The following is a 20488-nucleotide window of genomic DNA, read 5'->3' as shown; positions in this document are numbered from 1 at the left end:
TGGACAAAAACCTGCTGCCAGGGAAAGGACAGCTACGAAGGCCCTGTAGGTGGAGTTAATTCCCTCGGTTCACTTAAGCTTGCAAACACTCAACTTCCAGACAGCAAGATGGAGAGACCACACTGAGTGTCCAGGACACTCAGACAAGACTCCAGAAGGTCACTGAACAACAACAACTGGCTTAAAATAGCAAAGGTCACTCCAGACCTGCCCTAACAAAGGCCAAATACAAGCTCACAAGGATCACGACGATCTGCAAGTAACTTAACTGCCTACCAAAAAAAATTCAAAACTTAAAAATTATTTTAAAATAATTACGGGTTCACAAGAAGCTTACCAAAATTCAAAACTTTTTAAAGGTGGGAAAGATTCAGACACTGAAAAATATGACAGTTACAATGTCCAGCATTAAATTAAAAATTACAAGACACAGCAGCAGGAATATGTCTCATAATTAGGAGAAGAACCAGACAGATTTAACAGAGATGATGGAATTATCACACAGACTCTAAAACAAACAATATAAAACATGAACATATTGAGGAAAGAAATATGTTGTTTATTTTTTTTAAAGGAATTTGTAGAGCTTAAAAATGCAGTATTGGATCTGAAAGATTCACTGGATGAGCTTAACAGCAGATGAAGCAGAAAGTGAACCTGAAGACACAGCAAGAGAAAGTAAAGCACAAGAGACGAGCAGCACCGCCACCAACAGCAAACAGCAGACGGAGCCCGTGGCCTGTGGGAAACAGCAGGCAGTTCTGTGAGCGGAGCCCAGACACGGGGTGGCGGGGGGAGGAACAGGAAAAGAAATATGGCCTGAAGAACTTCCTTTATTACTCTGAAAGAAAAAGCTGTCAACCTAGAGTTCTATAACCAACAAAATGTTCTTCAAAAAAACTGGAGATGAAATAAAAATATCTTTAGACAAACAAATATTGAGAGAAGTTGTCACACAAAAAAATGTTGAAAGAAGTTCTTCAGGCTGAAGGAAGGTACTGTCACATGTAAACTCAAGTTGGATCAAAGGAATGAAGGGCACCTAGAAGCATACACATGCGTGACTATGAGGGACTTGGTCTTTTCATTTCTTTTAACTTAAAAAACTGACTTTTAAAACAAAAAAAATTCTCTTAAAATTTGAAACCAATACTAAACAACAAAAAGACAAACCACTCAATTTAAAAATGGGCAAAGAATTCAACAGACATTTTTCTGAAGGAGCCACACAAGTGGCCAACAACCACATGAAAAGATGCACGAGGTCATTAGTGAAATGGAAAACAAAATTACAACGAGATTGCCACTTCACCACCACTTAGGATGGCTACAGTTTTTTTTTTTTTGGGCTACAGTTTTTAAAATGAGAAATAACAAGTGTTGGTGAGGATGTGGAGAGTTTCCAGCCCTCAGACACTGCTGGTGCAGTGTAAAACGGTGCAATTCCTATAGAAAACTGTTTGCAGGCTCCTCAGTGAGTTAGACATAGAATCACCACTCTGACCTAGTACTTCTCCAGCTAGGTACATACCCTAAAGAAGTGAAAACAGATACTCGAGTAAAAGCTTGTAGATGAATATTCGTAGCAGCCATTATTCACAGTAAGCAGAAAGTGGAAATGTCTGCCAACTGACAAGTGGATATGTAAAATGTGTCCTAGCCCTGCAACAGAAGGCTTGCTGGCGATAAACAGGAGCACAGTGTGGCCACAGGCCGCAACACAGAAGAACCTTAAAAGTACTATGCAGAGTAAAGGAGCCACAGAGAAACTCTACATTTTAACTGGAGTAGTATTTACATTAGTATCAGTCAGTTCAGTTCCTCAGTCAGGTCTGACAAGACAACTATGTACTTTAAATAGGTACATTTTATTTAAATAATACCTTAACAAAGTTACTTGAAAAAACAAAAACAAAAAACCAAACTCTGACCCAAAAGTCACTCAGACTTCATTGAACGTCCTTTTCTTCATCTATTAAATCTGGATAATACTTACCTTCTCACCCCACAAGACATCAAATGAGGTCAGTCAGTCAGTCAGTTCAGTCGCTCAGTTGTGTCCGATTCTTTAGGACCCCATGAATCGCAGCACGCCAGGCCTCCCTGTCCATCACCAACTCCTGGAGTTTATCCAAACTCACGTCCACTGAGTCGGTGATGCCATCCAACTGTCTCATCCTCTGTCCTCCCCTTCCCCTCCTGCCTTCAATCGTTCCCAGCATCAGGGTCTTTTCAAATGAGTCACTTCTTTGCATCAGGTGGCCAAAGTATTGGAGTTTCAGCTTCAGCATCAGTCCTTCCAATGAATATTCAGGACTGATGTCCTTTAGGATGGACTAGTTGGATCTTCTTGCAGTTCAAGGGACTCTCAAGAGTCTTCTCCAACACTATAGTTCAAAAGCATCAATTCTTTGCCACTCAGCTTTCTTTATAGTCCAACTCTCACATCCACACGTGACTACTGGAAAAATTACAGTTTTGACTAGACGGACCTTGGAGAAGGCAATGGCACCCCACTCCAGTACTTTTGCCTGGAAAATCCTATGGATGAAGAAGCCTGGTAGGCTGCAGTCCATGGGGTCGCTAAGAGTCGGATACGACTGAGAGACTTGACTTTCACTTTTCACTTTCATGCATTGGAGAAGGAAATGGCAACCCACTCCAGTGTTCTTGCCTGGAGAATCCCAGGGACGGGGGAGCCTTGTGGGCTGCCGTCTATGGGGTCGCACAGAGTCGGACACGACTGAAGTGACTTAGCAGTAGCAGCAGACGGACCTTTGTTGGCAAAGTAATGTCTCTGCTTTTGAATATGCTGTCTAGGTTGGTCATAACTTTTCTTCCAAGGAGTAAGCGTCTTTTAATTTCATGGCTGCAGTCACCATCTGCAGTGATTTTGGAGCCCCCCAAAATAAAGTCTGACACTGTTTCCACTGTTTCCCCATCTATTTCCCATGAAGTGATGGGACCAGATGCCATGATCTTAGTTTCCTGAATGTTGAGTTTTAAGCCAACTTTTTCACTCTCTTCTTTCACTTTCATCAGGAGGCTCTTTAATTTTTCACTTTCTGCCATAAGGGTGATGTCATCTGCATATCTGAGGTTATTGATATTTCTCCCGGCAATCTTGATTCCAGCTTGGGCTTCATCCAGCCTGGCGTTTCTCATGATGTACTCTGCACAGAAGTTAAATAAGCAGGGTGACAATATACAGCCTTGACGTACTCCTTTCCCAGTTTGGAACCAGTCTGTTGTTCCATGTCTGGTTCTAACTGTTGCTTCCTCACCTGCCTACAGATTTCTCAAGATGCAGGTCAGGTGGTCTGGTATTCCCATCTCTCAGAATTTTCCACAGTTTATTGTGATCCACACAGTCAGAGACTTTGGCATAGTCATTATAGCAGAAAAAGATGTTTTTCTTGAACTCTTTTGCTTTTCTGATGATCCAACAGATGTTGGCAATTTGATGTCCGGTTCCTCTGCCTTTTCTAAAACCAGCTTGAACATCTGGAGGTTCATGATTCATGTATTGCTGAAGCCTGGCTTGGAGGATTTTGAGCATTACTTTACTAACGTGTGAGATGAGTACAATTGTGCAGTAGTTTAAGCATTCTTTAGCATTGCCTTTCTTTGGGATTGGAATGAAAACTGACCTTTTCCAGTCCCGTGGCCACTGCTGAGTTTTCCAAATTTGCTGGCATATCGAGCGCAGCACTTTCACAGCATCATCTTTCAGGATTTGAAATAGCTCAACTGGAATTCCATCACCTCCACTAGCTTTGTTCATAGTGATGCTTTCTAAGGCCCACTTGAGTTCACATTCCAGGATGTCTAGCTCTAGGTGAGTGATCACACCATCATGGTTATCTGGGTCGTAAAGATCTTTTTTGTACAGTTCTGTGTATTCTTGCCATGTCTTCTTAATATCTTCTGCTTCTGTTAGGTCCATACCATTTCTGTCCTTTATCGAGCCCATCTTTGCATGAAATGTTCCCTTGGTATCTCTAATTTTCTTGAAGAGATCTCTAATCTTTCCCATTCTATTGTTTTCCTCTATTTCTTTGCACTGATCACTGAAGAGGGCTTTGTTATCTCTCCCTGCTATTCTTTGGAACTCTGCATTCAGATGGGTATATCTTTCCTTTTCTCCTTTGCTTTTCCCTTCTCTTCTTTTCACAGCTATTTGTAAGGCCTCCTCAGACAGCCATTTTGCTTTTTTGCATTTCTTTCTCTTGGGAATGTCTTGATCCCTGTCTCCTGTACAGTGTCATGAACCTCCATCCATAGTTCTTCAGGCACTCTGTCTATCAGATCTCATCCCTTGAATCTATTTCTTACTTCCACTGTGTAATTGTATGGGATTTGATTTAGGTCATACCTGAATGGTCAAATGAGATGGAAGTACATCAAAGTGCCCTAAATGTTAAGTGACATAGTGAGTTACAGTGGTTTATTACCTCAGGCATCAGTCAGCGTATGACTCTGGGATTAGCCTGCAGAGCAGTCTATCATCTGAAGATAATCTTCGAATTTCACTGTAATCATTTATTTTTATGTTTCCCCAAACAAATGCTATATCAATCAACAGTTTAAGGCATTAAATCAGGAGTGTGCCTGGCTGACTAACAGTGGACCTGCAAGGAGCAAGCAGAGACTGTAAGCAGGCAAGACGGCCACCACCACCGGGACCACGAAGCCTGGGCTACTTCATGGAAATTCCCGGAAGCAGGTGATAATATCTAGCTAATCAAGATTTAAGTACGGAACATCTGTGGCTTTCAAATGTCCTAACCGTGGTGACCTGGGCAAGTTTTATTTATAAGACAGTTTATATATGGCAGCTCAGGCTCATCACCAGCACTCAACATAATTGCTGCCACCTCATGCCAGAGACCTAAAAGGACAGCTATGCTCTTTCATTTGCTAACCAGTATGACATTCCTCATATAGTTGAACCAGTCACATATGGTGTACTTCAAAGTGTGTTTGTGTTTCATAGCTTTCCAGATTCTAAAGTCTTCCAGGCATATGGATGCTGAGCCAAAAACTGTGCTTCAAATCTCAAAATCTAAAATGAGTTGCACAAAACACACTGAAATACGCTTTATCATGTAAAAATAACCGTCAGGAAAAGCTCCAGTTAACACTCGAAAAACTGCCTGAAAGGAAGTTTGTCAGCACATTTCTTCAGCTGGGTATGTATGAAAAATGCGCCTGACAGTACTAGCTTTACCAGAAAAAAAAGGAAAGAAATGGAACCACACAAGGTTATGGCATAATCATAGCTGTTCCAACGCAGTCAGAGTTCGTCTGCCAAGCACTGTCTGTGGGAAAGAGAGAGAGGAAGGTTGCAAGGTCTCCTTGGTGACATGGGAGGTCACCACCCAGGTTTCTGGAAACTACAAAGACGAGTTAAATCTGTATAACAACAGGCAACATTTCACAAGGTTTGAACACAGCTATGGCAGAAACTCCATCAGCAAAGTTTCTCCCACCTGCCAAGCACCCAGAGGTCATGTTCCTTCCTGGCTGAAGGCCTGTGGGCAAGCAGTGCCAGAAGGAACACGGCACAGTGGCAGAACTCAGAATCCGAAGTTGCTGAGGCCAGCATCAAGGCCTCTTCACACAGATGCCGGCCAGAGGTGAAGAGCTGTAGATCTGCAAGGCAGCTCACCAGCTAACTGGCTGGAAAACGAATACTCACGAGGAAGGAGTCTGAGCTTGTACAGGGGTCCGTGCACGCAGCACGGGCGCTGTCAGCCCCCCGACCCCCCACACAGCCTGGTGACACAGCCCGCAAGAGACGCTCCTACCCACAGTGACACACACATCTCCTCTCTGTCCATTCTAACCAAGCTGAACAAATGTGTGAAGGGATCAAAAGACTATCAAGTTTTTTTTATTAACCTTCTGAGCTGGTAATACCTTAAGGAACACTGATTTTTCAAACAATTGAGAAGTAATGTCCACATAAAACGCTCCCACTATAATTTTGGTAGACCATAACATATGTAACTCCTTTAAAACACTGATTTTTAATGAATCATTAAATACTGACATTATTCAAATCCAAATTCTAATTTAGATCATGAAAAATACTAAGAAATAATAATTTATCAATAACAATGCTGTATAACAACAAAAAAAAGTTTTTTAAAAACATCAGTTTCCCTTGCATTTTCAGGCCGTCTTCGGTGACACTCTCATTGCCACACGGGAACCAGGAGTGCGGCACAAGCTCTGCAGGAGTGGGAAGGCTGAGTATGAACAGTGGTGCCGCGCAGAGCACTGTGGTCAGTCAGATGCCAAAGTAGCCAAAGCACTTCAGAACCCACGTGCCTTACCATTATTTTAAATGAAACTTTACGAGAAAAAAGAACAAAACTGGAGGTGTCATGACCTTTGACTTGAGACTTTACTACAAAGCCACAGTCATCAAAACAGCATGGTGCTGGCAAAAAAACACACTCGAAGATCAACTGAACAGAACAGAGCCCAGAAATAACCCCACACACCTACGGCCAATCAACCTACAGCACAGGAGGCGAGGAGACCAACGGAGGAGAGTCTCTCTGAAGTGGCACTAGGAGCACTGAACGGCCAGACATGAAGAATTAGAGCACGTTCTTAGCCCACGCACAAAAATGACCCTAAAATCGATCAAAGGCCTAAATGTAAGACCTGAAACCACAAAGCTCCCAGAAGAAAATATAGGCACTGGCTCAGATGGTAGAGAATTGGCCTGTAATGCAGGAGATCTGGGTTCGATCCCTGGGTCGGGAAGACCCCCTGGAGAAGGGAATGGCAACCTATTCCAGTATTCTTGCTGGAGAATTCCATGCACAGAGGAGCCTAGTAGGGGCTACTGTACATGAGGTCGCAAAGAGTCGGACACAACTGAATGATGGCTTCCCTGGTGGCTCAAACGGTAAAAAAAAATCTACCTGCAGTGTGGGAGACCCAAGTTCAATCCCTGGGTTGGGAAGATCCCCTGGAGAAGAGAATGTTCAATCCACTCCAGTATTGTGGCCTAGAGAATCCCATGGACAGAGGAGCCTCGTGGGCTACAGTCCATGGGGTCGCAAAGGGTTGGACACGACTGAGTTACTAACATACAAGGGGCTAATATCCATAAACAAAGAACCCATAGAACTCAAATCAAAAACAAAACAAACTCAACCCCCCAAAAATATATATATATTAAAAAATGGGCAGAGGACCTGAATAGATATTTTTTCCAAAGAAGACACGTGGATGGCCAACAGGCAGCAAGGAAAGATGCTGAACATCACTAACCACCTTGCTCACGGCCAATCTGGTGGCTCTTTCCAGTTCCTGAGACACACCTGCAGGCACTATGCCTGCTGTCTCTGCTGCCTGGAATGTTCTTTCCCAGGAGTCCTTCCAGTATTCAGGCCTCAGTTCAGGTGTCAGTCCTCGGGACCAGCCTTCCCTGACGCCACGGGGGAAGACAGCACACTTCACGCCCTCTGCCTCTTTCTTCTTGATGTCTTTTCTTCAGAGAGTTCACGACTATCGAAAACTGTTACAGTCTGTTTAGCTTTCTACTGCTCATCTTTGCTACAGTGTTAGCTGTGTGAAAGCAAGGCTCCCTGTCTTCCCATCACTGTCCTGTCACCAAGGCCCCAGTGGTTCTCAACAAGCACTTACTGAATCAAGTGGCTCACATCTCACAAAGCACAAAGTAACAAATGTAGCCGGAAACCTCAAATTCCAGAACATGTTCCCTCCAGGAAACTCTCGCTGGGAACTGATCATCCAGACGTGAGGCTGACTTACTTGGTGGCCTGTCTCATTCGCTGTCGGGGATGCTGGCCACCCCATCTCGGCCTAAGTGGCCCCTGGTGGAGAGCTCTGCTCACGGCCACCCTCCTGGGCAAGGCTGCCCCAACCCTTCCACCCACGAGGGATGCACACGGTCCCCTCACCTTGCTCCGTCACATCCTCCCGCTTTCATTTTCCTCACTTTCACTCTCTCTCTAAAGTTGCCCTTTTAATGTTTACTGCTGCTGCTGCTGCTAAGTCACTTCAGTCGTGTTCGACTCTGTGCGACCCCACAGACGGCAGCCCACCTGGCTCCCCCGTCCCTGGGATTCTCCAGGCAAGAACACTGGAGTGGGGTGCCATTTCCTCCTCCAATGCATGAAAGTGAAAAGTGCAAGTGAAGTCGCTCAGTCGTGTCCGACTCTTAGGACCCCATGGACTGCAGCACCAGGCTCCCCCGTCCATGGGATTCTCCAGGCAAGAACACTGGAGTGGGTTGCCATTTCCTTCTCCAGTGCATGAAAGTGAAAAGTGCAAGTGAAGTCGCTCAGTCGTGTCCGACTCTTAGGACCCCAGGGACTGCAGCCCCCCAGGCTCCTCCGTCCTGGGATTCTCCAGGCACAAGGACTGGAGTGGGTGCCATAGGTGGACTATTTACCGCAAACTAAAGATTTGAGCTTCAGGAAAACTCAGAATCAGCTCAAAACTCATGATCAGCATTCTCAGATCCCTGCAAGCAGAGCAAGAGGACTTCCTGAAAGACAGGCCCCTGGGACAGCTTTGCAGCAGTCACTTCGTGCCACAGCTCATTATAACCCTCTTTTCAACACAGAACAGGGCAAGCTCAGAAGGAGTCCGAGTATTACAAAGATCTTCTTTTCTATCACAGAAGCTCATTGATCCAGGTGTCTAAACACAGGCAAGCATCCAAATGGAACAGTTTGTAGTTTTTAAGTAATCATCTATTCTCCTTAACTCTCATCACTGACATTAATTAAAAACAATTTGCTAAACTATTACAGTCTGCCAAGCTGTAATAAAAACAGCTCGGTATCATGTGGACGGGATGCGGGGTCAGTTTGTTCAACACAGACTGGGGTGTGGATGGCTGCGGACCACCGCGGGCCTGTGCACTGCTCAACAGTGCTGGCCGGAGCTGTGCAGACGGGAAAACCTGATCTCTGCACCAAACCTGCAAAAGCAGCTCAAACTCAGTGCTCCTTTTCATATATGTTTATATACAGTTATGTAAGCTAATGCTTGCGAGGAAATGACTCATTGGAAAAGACCCTGATGCTGGGAAAGACTGAAGGTGGGAGGAGAAGGGGACGACAGAGGATGAGACGGTCGGATGGCATCACCGACTTGATGGACATGGGTTTGGGTGAACTCTGGGAGTTGGTGATGGACAGGGAGGCCTGGTGTCGCAGAATTGGACGCGACTGAGTGACTGAACTGATGCTAATGCTGTATATTATTTAAAGAAAAAGTATCTTCAACAGTACTATGTCTTTAAATTTAGTAATCTACAACGAATACTTACTTTTTTATCTTTTTAAAAGATGAAAAGTCTTGGTTAATACACATTTACTGCACCTTCAAAAATCATCAAAAATTACTGCTGGCAGGTCTATACTATCAGACAACTCTCTAAATATTTAGCTTTTGCTACTTTGAATATGTTACGAAGGTGAGATTACCAACAGACAATAAAACTTTCACTATTTACGAGTGAAATTTATTTTACAAAGTATGAAGTAACTCGTTACATCGTACTTTAGAAGCTAGCTCTGAAAAGTCAAATTTTTTATAAAAGAATATGCATATGAATCTGCAATATATATTAAATTTCAAATCAAATCAAATGACTAACATTTTTTAATTGGAAAGTAAGACAGGTATCAAAGTATTATTTTAGGAAAATTAATCTGCTAGAAGTATGACATTGAAATTAGAGAAAATAAACCTTTTTATTTTTTGGCCATGCTGTGCAACTTGTGGGATCTTAGTTCCCAGACCAGGGATTGAATCTAGACCCACAGCACAGAAAGCGCCAAGTCCTAACCACTGGAAAACCAGGAAAGGCCCTAGATAAATAACCCTTAAGGTGGCAAGCCCACACACAGACTCTAGTCCCACAGTTTCCTTTTTTTTTTCATTAAAACAGATACAAGTTGGTAACTTATAGACTAAAATACATTTTTAAGAAAAATATAAGTATGGCATTTAGTTTTCAGTACCAACACTGTCAGCTTACCACTCTTCCCTATAAAAACAACTAAACGAGTGACTTTAAATGTGTGTTTATAACCCATTTGTGGGTCAAGCATGAAGTAGGTTCCATCAACCACAGTCGTCATTTTTTGCAAACAGAACAGGAAAAAAGTCAGGTCACAAGGGTAACTGTCACGTGTGTGCAGCAGCTAGAGCAGCTGCGGGTCCTGCAGCACAACGCATCCATGTCAGCCTTGGTCAAGAGGATTCCAGAACTCCAGCCCAGACGGCGGCGAAGGCCTCTCTCCACTCCAGACTTCACTGCTACGCTTAAAGCTGTCCGCGGAGTTAACTGGGACGCAGGTAAACTGGGCACAAGGGGGCTGGTCGGCTCGTTCTTCACACAGTGTTTCACTGCGTTTCTTTTAACAGCAGGCAGAGGTCTGTTGAATGAGTTGTGCTAATTTAAACACCTGGGACTTACTGAGGGGACACTGAGGCAGGGCACAGACCCTGGAAGATGGGCCAACTCAGGACAGACAGACGCGCAGCGCCTCCAGGCCTGGCAGGGCGCTCGCGAGCTCAGCCTCCACCTCCATCCCCGTGCTGCCTGCACAAGGCAAGCAGCCTCTGCCAGCAGGCGGCCAAACCCCCAGGTAAACCAGCAGCGGCAGGGCACGGAGCACAGACGTGGCCTCTAGGGATAAGCGCTCCACCGTCCCAATCAATCGGAAACATCTGATTTCTATGGCCAGAAGTCAACATTTCACTTTGTAAGCACTATGTACTGGGCATAATACTTGGTTCAATATGATAAATATACACAATACATGTGCACATTAAAACATTAAATTGTACTGCTTAAATATATGCAGTTTTTATCAGTAAAACGGGGGGAAAATGAGATATATAAAATATGTTTTCAACAGCTAAAGGAGACGGCATTAAAAGCAAGTCTTTTAAAATAATGAACATTACACTGAGCACTGCACTAAACATGACATTTTTCACTTCACATAATGTATTCTTGAAAACGTAGGTTATTAAAAGTCGTTCTTTTCTAAATCAGTGTTGTGAAAATGAATCCTGGTATAAAACACTTTTAAAATTTAAAAATTATTTTGCAAAGTCAAACACTCTGTTTTTAAAAAATCTGTATCTTTTTAAATCAGTTGTCACTAAATGAGACGTCCCTATGCAAGAAGAGTACCTGCTGAGATCTGAATGTTTCAGTTCAGTTCAGTCGCTCAGTTGTGTCCAACTCTTTGCGACCCCATGAACCACAGCACACCAGGCCTCCCTGTCCATCACCAACTCCTGGAGTTCACCGAAACCCATGTCCATTGAGTCCGTGATGCCATCCAGCCAGCTCTTCCTCTGTTGTTCCCTTCTTGTTCTGCCCTCAATCTTTCTCAGCATCAGGGTCTTTTCCAATGAGTCAGCTCTTTACATCAGGTGGCCAAAGTACTGGAGTTTCAGCTTCAAAATCAGTCCTACCAATGAACACCCAGGACTGATCTCCTTTAGGATGGACTGGCTGGATCTCCTTGCAGTCCAAGGGACTCTCAAGAGTCTTCTCCAACACCACAGTCCAAAAGCATCAATTCTTCGGCGCTCAGCTTTCTTCACAGTCCAACTCTCACATCCATACATGACCACTGGAAAAACCATAGCCCTAGACAGACATTTGTTAACAAAGTAATGTCTTTGCTTTTTAATACGCTGTCTAGGTTGGTCATAACTTTCCTTCCAAGGAGTAAGCATCTTTTAATTTCATGGCTGAATGTTTGTGTCCTCCTCTACACATGGACATCACCAGATGGTCAACACCAAAATCAGACTGATTATATTCTATGCAGCCAAAGATGGAGAAGCTCTATACAGTCAGCAAAAACAAGACCGGGAGCTGACTGTGGCTCAGATCATGAACTCCTTATTGCCAAATTCAGACTGAAATTGAAGAAAGCAGGGAAAACCACTAGACCATTCAGGTATGACCTAAATCAAATCCCTTATGATTATACAGTGGAAGTGAGAAATAGATTTAAGGGCCTAGATCTGATAGATAGAGTGCCTGATGAACCATGGACTGAGGTTCGTGACATTGTACAGGAGACAGGGATCAAGACCATCCCCATGGAAAAGAAATGCAAAAAAGCAAAATGGCTGTCTGGGGAGGCCCTACAAATAGCTGTGAAAAGAAGACAAGAGAAAAGCAAAGGAGAAAAGGAAAGATATCAGCATCTGAATGCAGAGTTCCAAAGAATAGCATGAAGAGATAAGAAAGCCTTCCTCAGCGATCAATGCAAAGAAATAGAGGAAAACAACAGAATGGGAAAGACTAGAGATCTCTTCAAGAAAATTAGAGATACCAAGGGAACATTTCATACAAAGATGGGCTAGATAAAGGACAGAAACGGTATGGACCGAACAGAAGCAGAAGATATTAAGAAGACGTGGCAAGAATACACAGAAGAACTGTACAAAAAGATCTTCACGACCAAGATAATCATGATGGTGTGATCACTGACCTAGAGCCAGACACCCTGGAATGTGAAGTCAAGCAGGCCTTAGAAAGCATCATTACAAACAAAGCTAGTGGAGGTGATGGAATTCCAGTTGAGCTATTTCAAATCCTGAAAGATGATGCTGTGAAAGTGCTGCACTCGATATGCCAGCAAATTTGGAAAACTCAGCAGTGGCCACGGGACTGGAATAGGTCAGTTTTCATTCCAATCCCAAAGAAAGGCAATGACAAAGAATGTTCATGCTACTGCTACTGCTTCTAAGTCACTTCAGTCGTGTCTGACTCTGTGCAACCCCATAGACGGCAGCCCACCAGGCTCCCCCGTCCCTGGGATTCTCCAGGCAAGAACACTGGAGTGGGTTGCCATTTCCTTCTCCAAAGTACAAAAGTGAAAAGTGAAAGTGAAGTCACTCAGTCGTGTCCGACCCTCAGCGACCCCATGGACTGCAGCCTTCCAGGCTCCTCCATCCATGGGATTTTCCAGGCAGGAGTACTGGAATGGGGTGCCACTGCCTTCTCCAAAGAATGCTCATACTACCGCACAATTGCACTCATCTCACACACTAGTAAAGAAATGCTCAAAATTCTCCAAGCTAGGCTTCAGTAATACGTGAACCGTGAACTTCCAGATGTTCAAGCTGGTTTTAGAAAAGGCAGAGGAACCAGAGATCAAATTGCCATCATCTGCTGGATCATCAAAAAAGCAAGAGAGTTCCAGAAAAACATCTATTTCTGCTTTATTGACTATGCCAAAGCCTTTGACTGTGTGGATCACAATAAACTGTGGAAAATTCTGAAAGAGGTGGGAATACCAGACCACCTGACCTGCCTCTTGAGAAACCTGTATGCAGGTCAGGAAGCACCAGTTAGAACTGGACATGGAACAACAGACTGGTTCCAAATAGGAAAAGGAGTACGTCAAGGCTGTATATTGTCACCCTGCTTATTTAACTTCTATGCAGAGTACATCATGAGAAACGCTGGGCTGGAAGAAGCACAAGCTGGAATCAAGATTGCCGGGAGAAATATCAATAACCTCAGATATGCAGATGACACCACCCTTATGGCAGAAAGTGAAGAGGAACTAAAAAGCCTCTTGATGAAAGTGAAAGTGGAGAGTGAAAAAGTTGGCTTAAATCTCAACATTCAGAAAACTAAGATCATGGCATCTGGTCCTATCACTTCATGGGAAATAGATGGAGAAACAGTGGAAACAGTGTCAGACTTTATTTTGGGGGCTCCAAAATCACTGCAGATGGTGATTGCAGCCATGAAATTAAAAGACGCTTACTCCTTGGAAGGAAAGTTATGACCAACCTAGATAGCATATTCAAAAGCAGAGACATTACCTTGCCAACAAAGGTTCGTCTAGTCAAGGCTATGGTTTTTCCTGTGGTCATGTATGGATGTGAGAGTTGGACTGTGAAGAAGGCTGAGTGCCGAAGAACTGATGCTTTTGAACTGTGGTGTTGGAGAAGACTCTTGAGAGTCCCTTGGACTGCAAGGAGATCCAACCAGTCCATTCTGAAGGAGATCAGCCCTGGGATTTCTTTGGAAGGACTGATGCTAAAGCTGAAACTCCAGTACTTTGGCCACCTCATGCGAAGAGTTGACTCACTGGAAAAGACTCTGATGCTGGGAGGGATTGGGGGAAGGAGGAGAAGGGGATGACAGAGGATGAGATGGCTGGATGGCATCACCGACTCGATGGGCGTGAGTTTGAGTGAACTCCAGGAGTTCGTGATGGACAAGGAGGCCTGGCATGCTGCAACTCATGGGGTCGAAAAGAGTCAGACACGACTGAGCAACTGAACTGAACTGAGCTGAAAGCTCAAATGTGGCAACTAGAAAGCACCAGGTGATGGTGTGAGGGGGGCCCCTGGGAGGGGATAGGTAGGGGCCCCAGGAGGCTCCGTCCCTTCCCCCAGGAGGTCACAGCAGGAGACTGGCAGCCTACAACCCAGAAGCAGCCTCAGCAACACCCAGCCATGACGACTCCCTGGCCTTGGCCCCCTAGCCTCCAAATCAGGGCCGGGGGATAAGCTCTGGTTGTTTATAAGCAGAGCCTGTGGGACTCTGCTGCAGCCCAGAGACCTGGCCCCGTGCAGCCAGCCTCCCCGGCGCTCAGTTTGCCACGTGCTCCTCTCACCACGTTCCTCTTGGCGGCCACACAGCCTTCTCATGGAGGGGCACCCTGCTTCATGCTGACAGTTTCTGCCAGGCTCCCCAGAATTGATGCAGAGCAAAATCCACAAGGACGAGAATAGGGGTGGCAGCACAGTGTGTGCAGGAAGAACACGCACCAGGTCAGGGGTCGGGGAGGGTCAGGGCGGCCGCTGCACCGCAAGGAGCTAGTCTCCAGTCTATACCAGCTCACGATGCAGCTCAATCCCGAAGGAACAAGCACCCAGGCAAAAGCGGGCAGACGGCCTACACAGACATTTCTCCAAGGAAGACACACAGATGGCCAAGAGGCAGATGAAAAGATGCTTAACCGCACTAATTATTAGAGAAATGCAAATCAAAACTACAATGAGGTATTACCCCACATGGGTCAGAATGGCCATTATCAAAAAATACACAAACAACAAAGGCTGGAGAGAAGGGAACCCTCCCACCTTGCTGGTGGGAATGTAAACCAGTGCAACTGCTATGGACGGCACCGTGGAGGCTCCTCCAAAAGCTAAACACAGAACCACCATGTGACCCGGCAGTTCCACTCCCGGGCATAGAAATACACGGGGAAAAACTTGGCTCGAAAGGATCCATGCACCCCAACATTCACAGGAGCGCTACACACAACCGTTAAGACACAGAAGCAACCTGCAGGTCCTCTGACAGACAAGTGGATAATGAAGATGTGGGGCGCACAACGACGGAACGTCAGCCACTGAAGAGAAGGACGTGATGCCACCGGCCGCCACGTGCATGAACCCGGGGATCATCGTGCCAAGGGGAGTCGGACAGAGAAAGACAAGTATCATCTGACATCACTTGTACGTAGAACCTAAAAAACTGATCCAGATGGACTCACTGACAGAACAGAAACAGACTTAAAGAATGAGTTTACGGTCACCAAGGCGGGAGGGTGCAGGGAGACACACACACAGAGTCGCCTCGACTCCACCTCAGCAACGCTCCTCCGGCACGCCCAGAGCCTCCATGCTCGCTCCCCAGCGCAAGCCCGATGCTGCCCTGCCTGGTGCAGAGCCATCACCTCCAGGATGAAGGACACGCAGAGTCATCGTGCCCATCCTCATCCAGTGCTCCGGCCTCCGTGCTCGTCGTCTCTGGACACGTACCCGTGCTGAAGCTGCACTCCAACAGCGCGCTCCCACACACCAGCTGCACCTCTGTGCCTGCCCGGAAGCCCCTTCACAGCTGTCAAGACTCAGCCCAAGAGCAGAAGTGAGTCTGGAGCCCCTACACTCCTGAAACACACGTATTGTAAGCTGCTTGTTTCTCTAACCTCCAGGAGAATGCGAGCCTCTGGAGGACAGAAGCTCCTCCCGGTCACAGTATGTAATACAGAGTATGTGGCAGAAGTGCTGTCAATAAACTGAAAAAAATTAACAGATGGCCTGACTTCAGGTTTATTATAAACATAAAGGTTTGGTGAGGTCATCTGGTAAAATGAACACACATTCAACAAGTTATTTCTAGGAGAAAGGAATCTGTAGTTCTAAATAAAATAAACGCTAAGTCAAATGTAAAAAAAATGGTTATATCAAAAGATAATGTGACTTTGAGCCTTGAAATACTAATGGAATCCAAACCAGGTCCATGATTCATGCAACAGAAATACCAAGCACTACACGTGAAGAAAATCCTGTTCAACAAATGCCAGGAGAATTTAGCATAATTTTTCACAGATAAGCTCTGCTCATAGTTTGCAAGACATTATTCTACACGGGTGACTAGAAATAAGTCCTTCCTCAACCACTACTGTAATAAATCTTACATTTATATAATCCTCTTTCTCTAAAGGGCAATTTTTAAACTTCTTACATGGGGAAAGGTTTTTCAAACTTCTACATGGGTAAGTGACTGAGTTCCAGCGACGGTGGCGCCATGGGGACCCCAGAACAGCAGTGGGGGGCCGGTGTGCTGCAGGGGGGCAGCAGTGAGGAGGGTGGGCGGGCGGGGTTTTTGCTCTTTTGTTTGTTTGACGCAGGCAGGATAAAAACAAGTCCATGCACCACTACTGGCACAGCAAACCCCCAGGAAAACAGCACGAAAACTTCTTCCATGATCCTGTAATGCACAAGAGTTAAAAATCCCAACTAGGGCTCACAGCCTCTGCAACTGGCCGATTATCCAGACTCGTCTCACATGCGTCCCCCGTGCAGGGGCGACGTCACTCGTGACGCACAGCATGCCTGCACAGCCCAAACTGCGTTGGGAACTTCTTCAGCCTGCCGCCCCTCACGGATCCCTTCCCACCCACGGAAACCCCATGAATCACTCAGCCCCGACGCCTTTCCTCACCCGCCGGCAGCAATCACCACACCCGCCTGTATGATCCCAATGCTACGGCTTACACTCCTACGGGGAGCACCCATTTCATGCTAACAAGCATTTTTCCAGTCTTCTTTCTCTCTGGATTCTAAGGTCCACATCATCCAAGTGCAGGCATCCGTGGTCAGGAGAATGTGGATGACAAAACACGATAAAGTAACACTCCTTTACTTGCAGGAATAGCCTTCCTGAGGGTAAACAGATGTTTCCATCATCCCTCTGTTTTAAACACAGCTTCACTGGTCTTACACCACAACAAGGCAGAGTAATGGACAGTGTGAGTGTGTGTGTGTGAGTCGCTCAGTCGTGTTCGACTGTTTGTGACCCCATGGCTGTAGCCCGCCAGGCTCCTCTGTCCATGGGATTCTCCAGACAAGAGTACTGGAGTGGGTTGCCATGCCCTCCTCCAGGGGACCTTCCTGACCCAGGGAACGAACCCTGGTCTACACTGCAGGTGGATGCTTTATCACCTGAGCCACCAGGGAAGCCCTAATGGATAGTACCAGAGATGCATTATAATTTTTTAGCTTATATTGTGTGAATACCCCAAACATCCATTAAAACAATGCTGACAGTTTACTGAGAGAACATTTCGTGCCTTCCTTATCAAATGATCGATCAGCACACTTTAGTTCCCATTAAGCAAACAGAGTACTAAAGCTCTTTCTGGTACTCATTAAAACAAAGCACTTCAAAATAAAATTTTTCTTTATATGACTGCTTCAAAACAAGATCTGATTAAGTAATAAAGGTTATTTTATAAATCAAACATGAAAATCAATCTCATTATTTCACATCACACATACTATATACATTTACTTTAATAGAGCTTTATGAATATCAACTCTTTTTCCTATATATGCAAACATGACTGGAAAGCTGATTTATAACCAAGAGTTTGATTCATAACCAGTCTACAGTTTACATAGCATGAAACCAAATATTTAAGTGCTCAGATTTGCTTTGGATTACAGCATTATAAATTAGAAAGTCAAGAGTTTTAGCTCATTCAGATTCTAATTCTAGTATTGCTACTAAATAACAGCGCTACCCTAGCCAAACTGCTTAACCTCTAAATTCTAAGTATTACATATTTGAAATGACTGGAGTAGATCAAATTTCAAATTTCTCAGATCACATTCTTGATCACAGAAGTCACTCTGAACACTTGTTAAAAATACACGTCCCAGGGACTTCCCAGGTGGTTCAGAGGTTAAGACTCCATGCTCCCACTACAGGGACATGAGTTTGATCCCTGCTTGGGGACCCTGCATGCCTCAAGGTGCCTCGACCCCTCTTCTAAGGCCCCATGCTAGCAGCTCTACATGGAGGGCCAGGAAGTCTGTGTTCAAAGTTGCCCTGGACTGTGTTCCCCAGGCTGGTCGTGACTGGCAAGTTTTCTACTACACACAGGTCAGCTCTGATCTCTAAGGCTCTTTACAGCTATGAAATTCATAGAATTTAAGATTTTATGACACGGATCAAATCCATTAGCCCAATCTGATGATATCAAACACAGTACACATGCAACTTCATTTTGTTGCAGAGGAAAGTTCAAAAGCTACAAGTCCCATCTGGCTCCACTTGCTACAAGTCCCTCAACTTCCAAGTCCTCCTATGTACTAGTACTTGTGCGGACAGATAACCTGAGAGATGACCTGACTCGGGTTAGGACGTGCTGTGGTTCCAGGGCGCACAAGTCGCCGACTGGAGCACTGACATCAGGTCTCGGAGCCTGTGCCTCCCGCCCAGCGACTGTGTACGCACTGCATCTGGGCTCTGCTCACGGATGTGGGCCAGGCACGCGCACGCCACGGTTCAGTCCTTCCGCCAACCTTACAGACTACAACGATGCTCGGAATAATGGCTGATACACATCCTAACTACTGAAAAACACACTGCCTGACAATGCTTTCCACTGACGTAAATATAGAAGAGCGTGTTTACAGGCTGCACTCTCACTGTCTGTCTTTAAGTCCACTCAGATGGAGAGAGATACTCCCCAACCGGTGCTCTCACTTTTGCTTTAAAAAAAAGGCATTTCCTTCAACCCCCACCCAGCCCAAGCTGACCACCTCTGTTCAGCAAGCCCGCCTCACACGCACAGTGGCATTTCTGCCGCCACCACATACTCCCCAAGAGGCTGTGAGGCGGCACGCAGAAATAAGGCTCCGACCAAGACAGTGTAGAGGTGGGAGGCGCGGTGGGGGCCAGTGTAGCAGTGCAATTAAACATACTAGTTTTCACTACACTTCTCAAAATGCAGGACCAGGAAGGATATTGATTCTTATTACTCTAAAACCAAAAAGAATGGTTTCTTAAGAAACGAAGTTTTTACTAGTACTCTTAGGAAAGTTTCTCACACAGGTCTTAGAAAAATAGTAATAGCACAATATCATCAATCAAAATTCATAGCAACTGGAAAACCTTAAATCAAGTTGTAAGAAAAACTGAAAGTATACAATGAACACACAGATCAGTCGGTGCAGCACAGCAAGGGGAAGATGATGTGGTCCAGCACGAGCGTCTGAGGCCCACAAACAGAAGCCAGACCCAGAGAAGCAGCGGCCTTACCCTTTACATCACGCTCCTTAAACCTCAGCTCCTGGAAAGTGAAAGTGAAGCGCAAGTCGCTCAGTCCTGTCCGACTCTTTTTGACCCCATGGACTATACAGTCCATGGCACTCTCCAGGCCAGCATACTGGACTGGGTAGCCTTTCCCTTCTCCAGAGATAGAACCCAGGTCTTCCACATTGCAGGTGGATTCTTTACCAGCTGAGCCACAAGGGAATCCCAAGAATACTGGAGTGGATAGCCTATCCCTCTCCAGCGGATCTTCCCGACCCAGGAACCAAACTGGGGTCTCCTGCAATGCAGGCGGATTCTTTACCAACTGAGCTATCAGGGAAGCCCTCAATTCCTGGAGTCAGATTTAACAGCAAGATCAATGCAGAGTGAAAGTAACCTGATGGGAATGCAAGAGCAGTCTACCAAACCTGCACCGCCACACACTCAAGCTGCACTAGGAAAAGTAATGAAGGAAGCGTGGAGAGTCTGCTCCACTCTTATTAGAGAGGACCTAGAACAGACAACCTCCTCTGAGGAGGAGCAGGTCCTGTGACGTGCACCGCCGGCACCTCAGAGAACTGGCACTGGGCAGACCCTGATGCAGACTCGGCACAGGGACACGCTCGTAACCACCCCCTTGGCCTGAGCAGGAAGCAAAAGCAGTCAGAGTAGGAGTGTCCACCCAGTGCAGTGACTTCAGAGAGCGGCCAGTGAGCTACTGCAGGGCCCCCTGAGCAGAGTTCTGCTCAGCCCTGGGGCCTGCAAGCTGCTCACGGGCACCACGCAGGTGTGCAAACCTCGGACGGAACCGTGAGGTGAACCTGCAGCTGTCAACAGAAGGCCACAACCTCCCATCTGACAAGAAACATTCTTAGTTTT

General features: G+C 45.6%; 1 protein-coding gene across 2 annotated transcripts in view; it reads right to left on the bottom strand.

Annotated features, from left to right (window-relative positions):
- Nucleotides 1-20488, bottom strand: part of CAMSAP2 (calmodulin regulated spectrin associated protein family member 2) — a 98087-nt gene that overhangs the window by 54249 nt on the left and 23350 nt on the right. The window lies entirely within an intron of this gene.

Source organism: Bos javanicus, chromosome 16 (genome assembly GCF_032452875.1).
Source record: "Bos javanicus breed banteng chromosome 16, ARS-OSU_banteng_1.0, whole genome shotgun sequence".
Lineage (NCBI taxonomy): Eukaryota > Metazoa > Chordata > Mammalia > Artiodactyla > Bovidae > Bos > Bos javanicus.
Note: the sequence above shows the minus strand (reverse complement) of the source record. Positions and strands in the feature narration are given on the sequence as shown.